Source organism: Nicotiana sylvestris, chromosome 4, assembly GCF_000393655.2.
Source record: "Nicotiana sylvestris chromosome 4, ASM39365v2, whole genome shotgun sequence".
In the NCBI taxonomy this organism is placed as follows: Eukaryota; Viridiplantae; Streptophyta; class Magnoliopsida; order Solanales; family Solanaceae; genus Nicotiana; species Nicotiana sylvestris.
The window spans coordinates 62,736,094-62,749,947 of NC_091060.1; the positions used below are offsets into that span (position 1 = coordinate 62,736,094).

The 13,854-nt window shown below is 37.5% G+C and overlaps 1 long non-coding RNA gene across 1 annotated transcript; it reads left to right on the forward strand.

Moving 5' to 3' along the window:
- Positions 1-1,912: 1,912 nt before the first annotated feature.
- Positions 1,913-5,128, forward strand: LOC138889006 (uncharacterized). Its single transcript, XR_011406549.1, has 3 exons — positions 1,913-1,939; positions 2,050-2,176; positions 5,005-5,128. It is a non-coding gene; the product is annotated as an uncharacterized lncRNA (long non-coding RNA).
- Positions 5,129-13,854: the final 8,726 nt, after the last annotated feature.

A 13,854-nucleotide genomic window follows, 5' to 3' on the forward strand; every position in this document is an offset into this window, starting at 1 on the left:
ACTTAGGCTTGAATTCAATGTGAATTGATGGATTTGGTGTTGTTTGAGATTTTTTGATGATTGGAGAAAGTTTGAATGAGGTTTAGGATGTGTTGGTGCTTTTAGTTGAGGTCCCGTGGGCCTCGGGTAAGTTTCGGGTGGTCATTCGGATCATTTTGAAGTTCGGAAATTGCAAAAAAATCTGCTCAGCAGTTGCAGAGATTTATCTCTTCGCGTTCGCCAGTGGAGTCTCGCGTTCGTGAAGAAGGATTGAGAAAGGCCATGAGATTAGCCTTTGCGTTCGCAAGAGAGACTTTGTGTTCGCGGAGGGCTGGACCGGTAGGCATCGCGTTCGCGTGAGATTGGGTCGCATTCTCGTAGATTGGCGAAGTGATGCGCCGCGTTCGCGAGGTTGAGGACGCGTTCGCGATGAGTGGGCTGTGTAAGGCATCGCGATCGCGTGTTCCATGTCGCGTTCGCGAAGAGTAAAAGTTGGTCAATGCAATTTTGTGCTACGCATTCGCGAGAGGTTGACCACGTTCGCGAAGAAGGAAGGGTCAGACCTGGGCAGAATGTTTTAAGACATTTCATCCGAGATTTTGAGCCATTATTCCTCTATAGCTGAGTATTTTGAGAGCTCTTTGAGGAAAATTGAAAAGGGATTCATGGAGAATTGATTTGAGGTAAGATTTTTGAACCTAAAACGTGATTCTATTGTGAAATTTACCTAGAAATTCATGGAATTAGGCTAAAATATGGAAGAACTAGGGCATGGGATTTTCAAACTTTTAAATTGGGATTTGAAGGACCATTTGAGGTCGAATTTTAGAACTTTTGATATGTATGAACTCGTGGAAGAATAAGGAACCCGTTGATGTAAAAAAAATTGAGTTTCGAGAAATGGGCCCTGGGCTCGGGTTTTGGTAATTTTGGGATTTGTGCCCGTTATTGATTTTTTTCGATTGGGCTTTGTTCCCTTAGCATATTGTGATGTATTCGTTCTGATTTTGGATAGATTCGACGTGCGTGGAGGCCGATTTGAGGGTCAAAGGTGTCGTGAGCTAGAGATTTTGCCCGTTCGAGGTGAGTAATGATTGTAAATGATATCCTGAGGGTTTAAAACCCCAAATTCGCAATTCTTAGTGCTATATTGAGGTGAGACACGTGCTTGATGATGAGCGTGGGGTCGTTTACTATTGGGGATTGTGACTTGGTCCGTCCCGATTGACGCTTTTACCGCGTATTTGATTGAAACTTATTTGTTATCATGATTATTTGGACTGATTGCCATATTTGGTCTTCGACCCAACTATTTGAACCCTTCGGGGATTTCTATCACTATTTCCTCATTGTTTTAACCTACTACTTGAGCTCAGTAGTAGGGGTGGGCATAAAATCCGAAAAACCGAATTCCGAACCGAACCAAATTAATTTGGTATTTCGGTTTCGGTATTTCGGTCTAATTCAGTACTTGAATTTCGATATTTCGGTTCGGTTTTCGGTTTTATAATTGAACTATTTCGGTAAACCGAAATAGCGAAATTTGGTAATATATCATATAGCCCAAAGCCCCAAATCCACAGCCCACACGCCCACACCTAGGCCCAGCTGCGTCCCACTCCCACCCAAGCCCATCTCCCCCAACTCCCAACCCAAGCCCAATCCTAATCAAATAATCGATTAGACTTAGACGATTACCCAACAGTCCAACACTCAGAGTCTCAGACTCAGTTAATACACTAGGGCTGGGAGATATCATCGAGAATTCGAGTTCGAGATAGGGTATTAGGGCTTGCTTACTGCTTCAGCCTTCGGTGCTTAGGAGATATCATCGAGAACGAGAAGAAGAAGACGAGAATCGACTGCGACTCTAGGATATCAGTCTGCGAGTCGAGTTACGACCAGTCGACATTCGAGCTCGAGTCTCATCTCATCTTCACCGGTTAACTTCACTACTTTTGTAAGTTTTGTAAGTCTCATCTCATTCTCATGATCTCATCCCAGTACTCGACTACTCTCTGAGGTTTTTTTGAGATTTAGTTTCTGATTTTCTGCATCAAACTATTTTAGGGTTATAGGCGGCGATTTCCAGCTCGATTCGATTCCTCACTCCTCACAAATTCCGGGCAAACGAAATGTCGAAGACGCTGCTGTCCTGTTCCAGTGTTCCGAGCTCGATTCAATTTCAATTTCAAAGGTTTGTTTCGCTTTCTTTTGATTGTATTGCTGATTGAATGAACTGATGTTCCGAGCTTTTCCCTTTAGTAGGAAAATATCATCTGTATCACGTTCATACTCTTTCTTTTGGTTGTATTACCTTGTTTAGGTCTGATTTTTTGAACTTTACCATATCATATGAGCAACTAACAATAGCAGACTGCTCTCTTTGAAAATCATGAAATACAGTATCTTCTAGTATGTTGGCTTCTAGAATTTCAAGAAAAGATTTAGTCACTCTCTTATTCTTTAACCCAGGATCATTTGTTGAACAATAGAGTCATTGAAACCTTCAAACTTTTTTTGACTTTGGGCTATGAACTACTTGAACTACTGGGAATTTATGTTTGTATTTGTTTAATTTTGTAAGGTAGCAAGGTACTTAATTTGTTGATTGTTATTGATAGCAAGGTAGTTATTAGTTAATTTGTTGATTGTTAATTTATGTTTATATTTGTTTAATTTTGTATAGATGGAAGATACAAGTAAAGTAAGTGATGTTGGTTCTAGTGAAAGTTTACCTATTACGGTAGATAGTAACACCAACACCATTGATAGTGAAGATTCCAAGAAAAGGAAAGCAATGCAACCTAGGTCTGACGTTTGGAACCATTTTGATAAATTTGAGGTTAATGGGGTTGGGAAAGCACGGTGTCGATATTGTAAACAAGCTTATGCTGCTAATTCATCTAAGAATGGAACAACAGGATTGAAGAATCATTTGCTTAGATGCAAAGAATACCCACTTAAAATTGCAGAAGATAATAGTCAAACAAAGATAAATTTTCAATCTTGCCAAAATGATGAAGGATCAATTTGGAAATTTGATCAAAAACTGGTTAGGAGGGCCTTAATTGAGATGATAGTTACTGATGAACTACCATCTAGCTTTGTAGAAAATGAAGGCTTTAAAAAGTTTATGAGAAAAACTCAACCACTATTTTGTATTCCTTCTTGTAGAACAATAACAAGGAATTGTTATGAAGTTTACGGTGAATTGAGGCAAAATCTAAAAAGTTTTTTTAGAGAAGCACAACCAAAAATTTGCCTAACAACAGACACTTGGACTTTATTACAAAGAATAAATTATATGTATTTGACAGCCCACTTCATTGATAGGGATTGGAAGTTGCATAAAAGAATACTTAATTTTTGCCCTATCACTAGTCATAAGGGTGAAGAGATGGCTAAAGCTATTAGGGATTGTTTGCTTGAATGGAAATTAGACAAGGTTTTCACTATTACTGTGGACAATGCTTCTTCAAATGATGTCACTGTCAAAGAATTGTCTAAACAGTTAGATATGTGGAAAACTAATATGATGAGTGGTAAACATCTTCATGTGAGATGCATGGCTCATATACTAAATCTAATTGTGCAAGATGGTTTGAAAGAACTTGATGCTTCTGTGACACGTGTTAGAAATATTGTGAGGTATGTGAGATCTTCGCCTGCAAGGACCTTAAAGTTTAAACAGTGTTGTGCACATGTAAAGGTAGAATGTACCAAAACGTTGTGTTTGGATGTTCCTACCAGGTGTAATTCCACCTATTTGATGTTGGATAAAGCACAACACTTTGAAAAAGCCTTTGACAAGTTGTGTCTTTTTTATGATGGATTTTCTGCATATCAATGTTCTCATCTTTGTGAAGATGGTGGTAATGCAGGTCCTCTTGAATCTGATGATTGGGTGAATGTGAGGAATGTGATAGAGTTTCTTGCAAGATTTCACAAGCTAACTAAAAAGTTTCAGGTTCACGTTATGTCACTTGTAATTCTCATTTTGAGGATATATCTGAACTTTATTGTCATTTGAAAATGTGTTTAGCTAGTGAGGATGGCCATTTGAGAAAAATGGCTGAGCAAATGCAAGAAAAGTTCAAGAAGTATTGGGGTGAGCCTGAAAAGATGAATAAAATGATTTTTATTGCTTCCGTCTTGGATCCACGTAACAAATTTGAATATGTTGAGGGAGCACTTGAAGAACTTTTTGGGGAGGAAAAAGGGAAGAAAATAAATGCTGAGGTGTATGCTTATATGAATTCTTTGTTTGAAGAGTATCTAAAAAAGTATTCAACCGAATTTTGTCCTCAATCTCCATCTAGTTCTACTTCATCTAACAACACATCTAATACACCTAGTGGGAGTGTTATAAGTGCATCAAAAATTAGGACTAAGCTTAGCTTAAAGAAACAAAAGGAAGACAATGGAAGTGGGGGTGCTAAATCGGAGTTGGATAAATACATTAGTGAAGAACAAGAGCCTTTTAGTGAAGAATTTGATATCTTGAGTTGGTGGAAAACACATGCTCCTAGATTTCCTATTCTTTCGGAGTTGGCTCGTGATGTGTTGGCAATTCCAATTTCTAGTGTGGCGTCGGAATGCGCGTTTAGCACTGGTGGCCGTATTCTTGATTCATTTAGGAGTTCATTGACTACTAAATGTGCAAGCTCTTATTTGTGTTCAAGATTGGATTAGAGAAGAGAAGAATCCTATTAGTGTTGAAGAAGACTTGAAGTATCTTGAGGAACTTGATCTTGGTAAGCTTTAATATTTTGTGTGTATTTTAATTCAAAATAATATATCATGATTTTTCATTTGTATGACATATTTGGTCGTATTATCTTTAGATATGGAAAATAATGGAAGCACTACTAGCATTGTTTGATGTATAGTTGCAACTTGCATCTTGAGTGGTAAGTTTAATACTCTATTTGTTTGGTGATAATGATATACTTAATAGTTTGTAGTTTTGTTTTATTATCATCAAACTATAATATTCTAACTTATGATTTATATTTTTTTTAGGTTCAAGTGCAATCATGCCCCGTGCTACTGCTCAACGCTCCGATATTTGGGAATACTTTGTGGTGAAAGAAGATAACGGAGAAGTTCGCAAAGTAGAGTGAAAACATTGATCTCTCTGTTTTTGTTGCAGTATGTTTAACTGTTTAAGACTTTAAGTGTTAAGACTGTTACGACTTAAGACTTAAGACTGTTGCAGTTGTAGACTTGCAGTTGCAGTTGGCCAGTTCAGTTGCCATGTGTTTAAGTGTTAAGACTGTTTTTGTTGGACTGTGTTTTTATTGCACTGTGTTTAGCATCTGCAGACTGCAGTTGTGCAAGTTAGCATCTGCAGTTTAACTGTTTAACAGTTTAAGTGTTCAGCTGCCATCTGTAGGTGAGATTTTGATCTGGGAGTCGGAATGGAATTCCGAGAGTTGCAGTAGCTTCGCTATGTCATTTTTGAGGTGTGTGCAAAATTTCAGGTCATTCGGACGTGGTTGGTTGTGTTTTTGATCGAAAGCGTACTTCGGAAGTTTTTAGAAAACTTAGGCTTGAATTCAATGTGAATTGACAGATTTGGTGTTGCTTGAGATGTTTTGATGATTGGAACAAGTTTTAATGAGGTTTTAGGATGTGTTGGTGATTTTAGTTGAGGTCCCGTGGGCCTCGAGTAAGTTTCGGGTGGTCATTCGAATCATTTTGAAGTTCGGAAATTGCAGAAAAATCTGCTCAACTGTTGCAGAGATTTATCTCTTCGCGTTCGCGAGTGGAGTCTCGTGCTCGCGAAGAAGGATTGAGGAAGGCCAGGAGATTAGACTTCGCGTTCTCAAGAGAGACTTCACGTTCGCGGAGGGCTGGACCGGTAGGCATAGCGTTCGCGTGAGACTGGGTCGCGTTCTCGTAGATTGGCGAAGTGATGCACCGCGTTCGCAAGGTTGAGGACGTGATCGCGATGAGTGGGCTGTGTAAGGCATCGCGTTCGCGTCTGCCATGTCACGTTCGTGAAGATTAAAAGTTGGTCAATGCAATTTTGTGCTACGCGTTCGCGAGAGGTTGACCGCGTTCGCGAAGAAGGAAGGGTCAGACCTGGGCATAATGTTTTAAGACATTTTATCCGTGATTTTGAGCCATTATTCCTCCATAGCTGAGTATTTTGAGAGCTCATTGAGGGAAATTGAAGAGGATTCATGGAGAATTGATTGGAGGTAAGATTTTTGAACCTAAAACGTGACTCTATTGTGAAATTTACCTAGAAATTCATGGAATTAGGCTAAAAAATGGAAGAACTAGGGCTTGAGATTTTGAAACTTTTAAATTGGGATTTGAAGGACCATTTGAGGTCGGATTTGAGAATTTTTGATATGTATGAACTCGTAGAAGGATAAGGAACCTGTTGATGTAAAAAAAATTGAGTTTCGAGAAATGGGTCCGGGGCTCGGGTTTTGGTAATTTTGGGATTTGTGCCTGTTATTGATTGTTTTCGCTTGGGCTTTATTCCCTTAGCATATTGTGATGTATTCGTTCTGATTTTGGATAGATTTGATGCGCGTGGAGGCCGATTTGAGGGGAAAAGGCGTCGCGAGCTAGAGATTTCGCCGGTTCGAGGTGAGTAATGATTGTAAATGATATCCTAAGGGTTTGAAACCCAAGATTCGCACATCGTAGTGCTATATTAAGGTGAGACACGCGCTTGATGATGAGTGTGGGGTCGTTTACTATTAGGGATTGTGACTTGGTCCGTCCCGATTGACGTTTTTACCGCGTATTTGATTGAAACTTATTTGTTATCATGATTATTTGGACTGATTGCCATATTTGGGCTTCGAGCCAACTATTTGAACCCTTCGGGGATTTCTATTACTATTTCCTCACTGTTTTGACCTACTACTTGAACTCAGTCGTACTGTTTTCCACTGTTTTACAACTCAGCCACTTTTACTCGGTTTTGAAACTAAAATGATAAAGTAAATGATATTTTGGGCTGAGGACTACTAATTTTACTAATGCCTGAGGGGCTTATATGATTTCTGGACTGAGTATGGCCGAGGGCCAGATGTGAGGATACTAAGGGTTCGGGTTGCGCGCCGCAATAGTGTTATACTAATACTGATATGAGGCCTAGGGCCTAGATTTTGATGCCACAATATGGCTTGATATTGCGCTTGGGCCATAAGGGGCCCCTCCCAGAGTCTGCACACACCTAGTGAGCGCCGTCGACGAGATATATGGATCGAGGTGCACGTCGCAGCGATACATGGATCGGGCTTCACGCCGCAGCAGTGCTGGTACTGTTCTATGTGTTTACTTTATTTTATTTGTCTGCCATTATCTGTTGTTTGTGCTACTTCATGTGATATCTATCTGATTGCCTGGTATTATCTGTTAATTGAGTGTTGTGCCCGAGGGGCGAATTTCCGTGCTTATCTGCACTATTTGTTTTGCACTCATTTGCGTAACCGTTGAAAAAGTCATTTTTAAAAGAGGTTTAAACTGAGTTAAGATGTTTTTCCAAGGATTTAACAGTTTCACTGCTTCTACTCAAAGGGTTTTAGACTGCCCTATACAGCATGATGGTTTGTTTTACGTGATTTCTTACTGCTCAATTATTATTTACCTTTTATTACTCACTGAGTTGGAGTACTCACTTTACTCCCTGCACCTCGTGTGCAGATGTAGGTATTTGTTCACCCGGTAGCGGGTTTTGAGCTGGTCAAAGGCTAACTTATCGGAGGTTAGTGAGGTGACTGCCAGCGTTCGCAGTACCGCATTTCTTCCTTTTGTTTATCAGTCCTCTTTTATATGTTTCAGGCCTTGCAGTTGTATTTATACTCTAATAGATGCTCGTGACTTGTGACACCCCGGTTTGGGCTGTGTTTGGATTGTATTCCGCACTTAATAAAGAAAACTTTTGTTTAGACTGTGGTTATTTAATTATGCTAAAACTGTTTATTAATATTAACTATTCTGAAAAGGTGAAATGGGTTGGTTGGCTAGCCTTGTCTTCACGAGAGGCGCCATCACGACCGGATCGAGGTCTGGGTGGTGACAGGTTGGGGTAGTGATAGCTAGCATCCGCAGGCCCTGCCATCCCCTCCTATGTTTCTACATTCCTGTTTTCTTTCCTTTGAAAATAGATGTATTTTCTTTCAGACCGATGTTTGCAGATATTCATAGTATGTTCGTGAAGTCACGACACTGGATTTTGGATAGTAATAGTGATAATATTAGTTATAGTATTTATATATAAAGAAGCTGTTTACTTACTTCTGTAACTATGATCACTGGTTTTAAATTGATTACTTTTATTCACTAAGTTATAAAGGAAATTGGTTAATAACACTCTAACGTTGGCTTTCCTAGCAAGTGTGATGTTAGGCGCCATCACGGTCCCGAGGGTGAGAAACCCGGGCCGTGACATGCCAATAATACCAAGAGCACAGATAACACACGTGCCAATAATCAAAATCCGCCCGGCATGATTACATGCTACTAGTCTAGATCATAACACACAGAAAGCAAATATATGAGAATACATGTAAATTATCAATGATTATCAAGCTTCATACTCATTGACTGGTAAAAATAGCATGCTATGGTGTAGGCATGTGTAATGTGTGCTATCACGGCTAGAACAAACAATTTCATCACGAAATAATAGTTTATCATGTTCAATTGCAAGAATAACCTCAACGAAATCTAAAATGTAGTAGAAGCAACTCATAGAGGGGTATAAATAAAAGAAACATCACAGCTTGATCTTAGCAGTCAAATCAAGGCATATCATAACCTAAGTGCTACCCCGAGCATGAAAATAGTACCCTCGGTGCACGAATATAGGCTTAACCCCAACATATATGCGCCACTCATAGCACGTAGCTAACAAATAATTTAGGCAACTAGTGCTTCAAAAAAGTTTAGGTAAGATACTTACCTCAAGCAAGTCAAATCAGTACTCTAAGAAGGCCTTTCCCCGCGAATCAACCTTCGGACGATCCGACTCTAGTTAAAATAACTTAATATCATTAATAAAAGCTATAGGAAATGATTCCAAAAGACAAAGCTAACCTAAAAGGTCAACCCCAGGCTCACACCTCGAAACACGACCAAACTCACAAATTCTAAGAACTCATTCAATTACGATTCCAACCATACTAATTTCATCCAATTCTATTCACAAATCGACCCTTAAATCACCAAATCTCACTCTCCAATACCATAGTCTAAAATTCCCAAATTTCACTTCAAATTCACATAAACTAGGTGTAATAATCAATGGGTAATCAATATTTATCAATAAAAGTGATCAAGCTTCACTTACCTATTCAATTAGGATGAAAGGCAGTCCTAAAATTGCCTTAGACCAAGCTCCACAAATTCAAATATGAGAAAAATACTCAAACCCTCAACATATGTAATCTATCTAGCAAACCACATCTACGGTAAAAATAGTCACACCTGCGACGCCACATCTATGAAAATTCCATTGCAGATGTAGAACCCTATTAATCCCCGGCCATCCGCTTCTGCAGTTAGGCCCTCGCACCTAAACGTGCATCTGCGCACCTTAGTCCGCTTCTGCGGACTCCCCTACCTAGCTCATTATCCGCATCTATGCACACTTGGCCGCACCTGCGGTCCAAGGTCCGCATCTACGAACTTCCCTTAAATCTTCCTCCTTCGCTTCTGCGATCACAAGGCTACTTCTATGGCCTCACACCTGTGAGAATGTGCACCAGAACTGCAAATCTTCAGCAATTCTTCTAAGTCCAAACATGATCGGGCAATCATCCGAAATACCTCCGAGGTCCCCGGGACCCCATCCAATTGTACCAACAACTCCTAAAATATAATACGAACTTAATCGAGATTTCAAATCACATCAAACACCATCAAAATCATGAATCGCACCTCAATTCAAGCTTAATAAAACTAATGAACTTTCAACTCCTAAAACTCGTGCCGAACCATACCAAATCAGCTCCGAATGACCTCAAATTTTCCATACAAGTCCCAAATGACACAAAGGATCTATTCCAGCTTTCGGAACCAAAATTTGAACCTGATATCAATAAAGTAAACTCCCGGTCAAACCTCTTAACTTTCCAAACCTCCAACTTTCCAACATTCATTAAAAAGTACCAAAATAACCTACGGGCCTCTAAATCTAAATTTGGACATACGCTTAAGTCCAAAATCACCATACGAAGATATCGGATCCATCAAAATTCTATTCTGGAGTTACACAAAAGTCAAACTCCAGTCAATTCTTCCACTTAAGCTTCCAACATTATCCCAATTCACTCTGAAACCTTTCCGAAACCAATCCCAACCATCACTGTAAGTCACATAACCACAAATGAACATAGAAGAGACAATAAATAGGAAAATAAGACTACAATACACAAAACAACCACCCGAACATAAGATATACTAAGCATGAATTTGGAGTTAATAGAGCTAAAACGTTATGTGTGAATGTTAGCTCACTCGATCTTCTACAGTTGAAGTGAAGGGTTCAAATATCACTACCAATGTAGTATCCTTTTTATCTTTCCTCGTCCCCTCACTGATGTAAATTAAAAAAAAAGGAGCTAAAATGTCAATATTGAACTATTAATCTAGCATTTTTTATGTGCAATTTAGCGCGAGTAGACGACTGAAAAACAAGAAAAGTGAGTTGAAGCAAATATGTTAAAAGATGAAGGTGCACAGGATGTGTAGAAAAACGAAAAAACAGAAATTTAAAATTGCAAAAAAAAAGTGGGGGGAGAGGGGATGGATGGGTGGTGCAGAAAAACGTAAAAACAAAAATTTAAAAATTACAAAAAAAAGTTTAAAAAAACTTTTTTTTGTGTGTGGGGTGGGGGCAGTGGGGGTGGGGTTTGGCAGGATGGGAGTGGGTAGGTGGTGCAGAAAACGAAAAAATAAAAATTTGAAATTACAAAAAAAAAAAGTTAGTGGGGAAGGTTGAGAAAGAGTTTTGAAAAATATTTTCCCTTCTCTTGATAAGGAAAACACTCTCCTCCAATTGGAGGAAAATGAGTTCCTAAAGAAAATGTTTTCCAAAACATTTAACCAATCAAATATGAAAAAATTAAGAAATATTTTCGAAAAATATTTTCCTTCGTACCAAACACACAAGGTGTTTAGATTTACAAATAGTTTTTGTTTGGCCTATCTATGCTTTTAGCAAACAAAATAAAGTGTACTTCATATGTCAAAAATATAAATTGCTTAGAAATACTTTTAATTTGATTAAATTATTTTAGTATTTTATTTGTATTACTTCTTCTAATGTTTGAATACCTTCGCCAAAACAAAGCCTTCAAATTCATCTGCATTCTATTTTCAATATTCGTCCTTTCTTATGCAAAACAATACTTTAAATAAATATACATACATAGCTTTAAGGGCCTTTTAGTCAGTTTAACGGAATAGAGTGTTATCAACACTTGTTTGTCAATAGGGTTGTGCACGGATTGGATCGGATCGGATTTAGCACATTTCGGATTCGAATTTCGGATTTCGGATTCTAGAAAATGCAATCCGAATCCGATCCGAATTATATCAGATGGGATGGGATTTTAAAGTTTGGATCTGATCGGATTTCGGATCGTATTATTATGCTTCAAAGTTAAACTAATATGTATATTTTCTTTGTAAAAGAGGCAATACATTAAGAAAAATTCATGTTTATGCAATTATGAGAGTATTATGATGTCAATATAGCTAAATCTAGCAATTGTAAAGGTAATAACTTGGAGGTTGATGTAAAGGAAGTACTGACTATCCGAAATTAAAGTATAGTATTTATACATGCCCTAATAATTTCGAATTTCGGATCGGATCGGATTAAAATATATCAATCCGAATTCGATCCGAAATTTTAAAAAACACAATCCGAAATCCGAAATTGAATGGATCGGTTCGGATTTCAGATATCCGATCCGAATAAACAGCCCTATTGTCAATACAAGTCCTTATTATCAACTCAATGGTTCTAATCAAACACATAATTGGTTATTTGTAAAATCAGTATGAGCACTTGATATTTAGCCGCTATTTTCATTTAGGTATGTAATGGAGATCAATACTTATGCAACGCTTCATTAATGTAACTATCGTCTATTTAGTCTAACCACTAGTGACCATTTTATATTTATAAAATAACTTTTTTAATATTTAAACAATTAAAATAACAAAAATATATTATATACACCTAATTGTTCAACTTCCCATTCTTTTACACTATGTCTGACTTCACAGAGGAAAAGCGAAAGATAAAGGAGAGAATTTCAATAATTTATTAAAATTCCACCATTATCAGTTATAAATATAATAAAAAGCATATGATATTTTTTGCCGACTCCTCCATGATTGGAATCATAGAAGAGTTCGTACCCGGCAATAGAGTATTCTTTTGCGTGCCACGTATGCATAAATGCTACGTAATTCCTTTTCCTATTAACTTTCCAAATGGATGAATCCCAAGAAATGACATGTAACATTTTTATTATTTTTTTGCTAATGAAAGGAGAGACTTTATATTAAAAACACAGAAGGTTTAGTTATTACATAACATAGGGATAGGGATAGACCGCGTAGCGATTTTTCCCGATTTGCCTTTATTAAAAACTTATTAGTAAGTAAATAACAAACACAACTATTTTAAACTGATGAGGACTACTCACAATGTCACTCGTATTTAGAGATAAAAATTTAAGAGAAGCACATATGTTAGGCAGAAAAAAAGTTGGAGGTATTGTTTTATCAAGGTAAATATTGAAAGTTTGAAACTGTTATAAGTAAATTTAGAATATGCACGAGCAAATTTACAATGTCTCTTAACAAACAGTTATATTATACTTGACACGCTTTGGAGTTATGCCAAATAGAAATCTTCATCCCAAGATTGACTACGTCTCTTCATACAATGCACCCATCCTGGCAGTAAGTGCAAGTCTTAATCTGCTAATAAATGTGAATTAAACTCCTGATCCACCAAAAATAAAAGAAAAAGAGGCATATGCATATAAAACACGAAAGACTTGTTTATCAAGATTCTATCTTCTTCTCCTGATTATATGTGACTAATGATAATTCAGTAGACACCTTATATCGCTTACGTCACATCTTTCAACAGAGAGACACCTTAAGAAATGGCCCCCTAAAAAAAAGGAATTTAAGAAAATTCATCATCATTCAACCTCAAAAAATGAGTTTATATATAACCGTGTAATTCAAGCATAAACTCTGCAAACCGTAAAGAAGCTAAATTATCATTTAAACTTAACAAACTAATACTCATAGAGCATATACATGTGATCTCCCTAAGGAAGAAGTTGAAAATGTCATTTGTTTATTTTTTTTTCACCGAAAATCCCTTCTCAAGCAATCAATTAAATGAAGATTGTATTTTGTGGGAATAACAGCTAATCTGATACCCTAGGTATTTGTTGATAAACGATGAACTTGTATTTAATTTGAGTACGCAGAATTTAAAAGAACCTACCATAGTGAATGTGCGTAATCAAGAAAAAGAACGCCAAGCCTTGAAATAGAATTTCATCGTTAAGCATTAGCATGAATTTTATATACATGCACGTTTTGGGAGGGAAGGGAAAGAGAAGAAGCGAAATGCTGGCGAGCAGTCCAATCCGAAGTTCTCACACAGGTCACTTACAATCCCTAGACCTATGCTTCACAGTTATATTTACCAGTTACCAGTAACATTATCCTTACAATTTCAACTAAATACGTGAAAATAATGTGTGCAATTGTTGAAAGACCCGTCAAACAAAGATTAAAAATTATTTCTTGGCTTAAGAGAGTTGTCATGCGAGTCTTACTATGATCATAATTATATATACA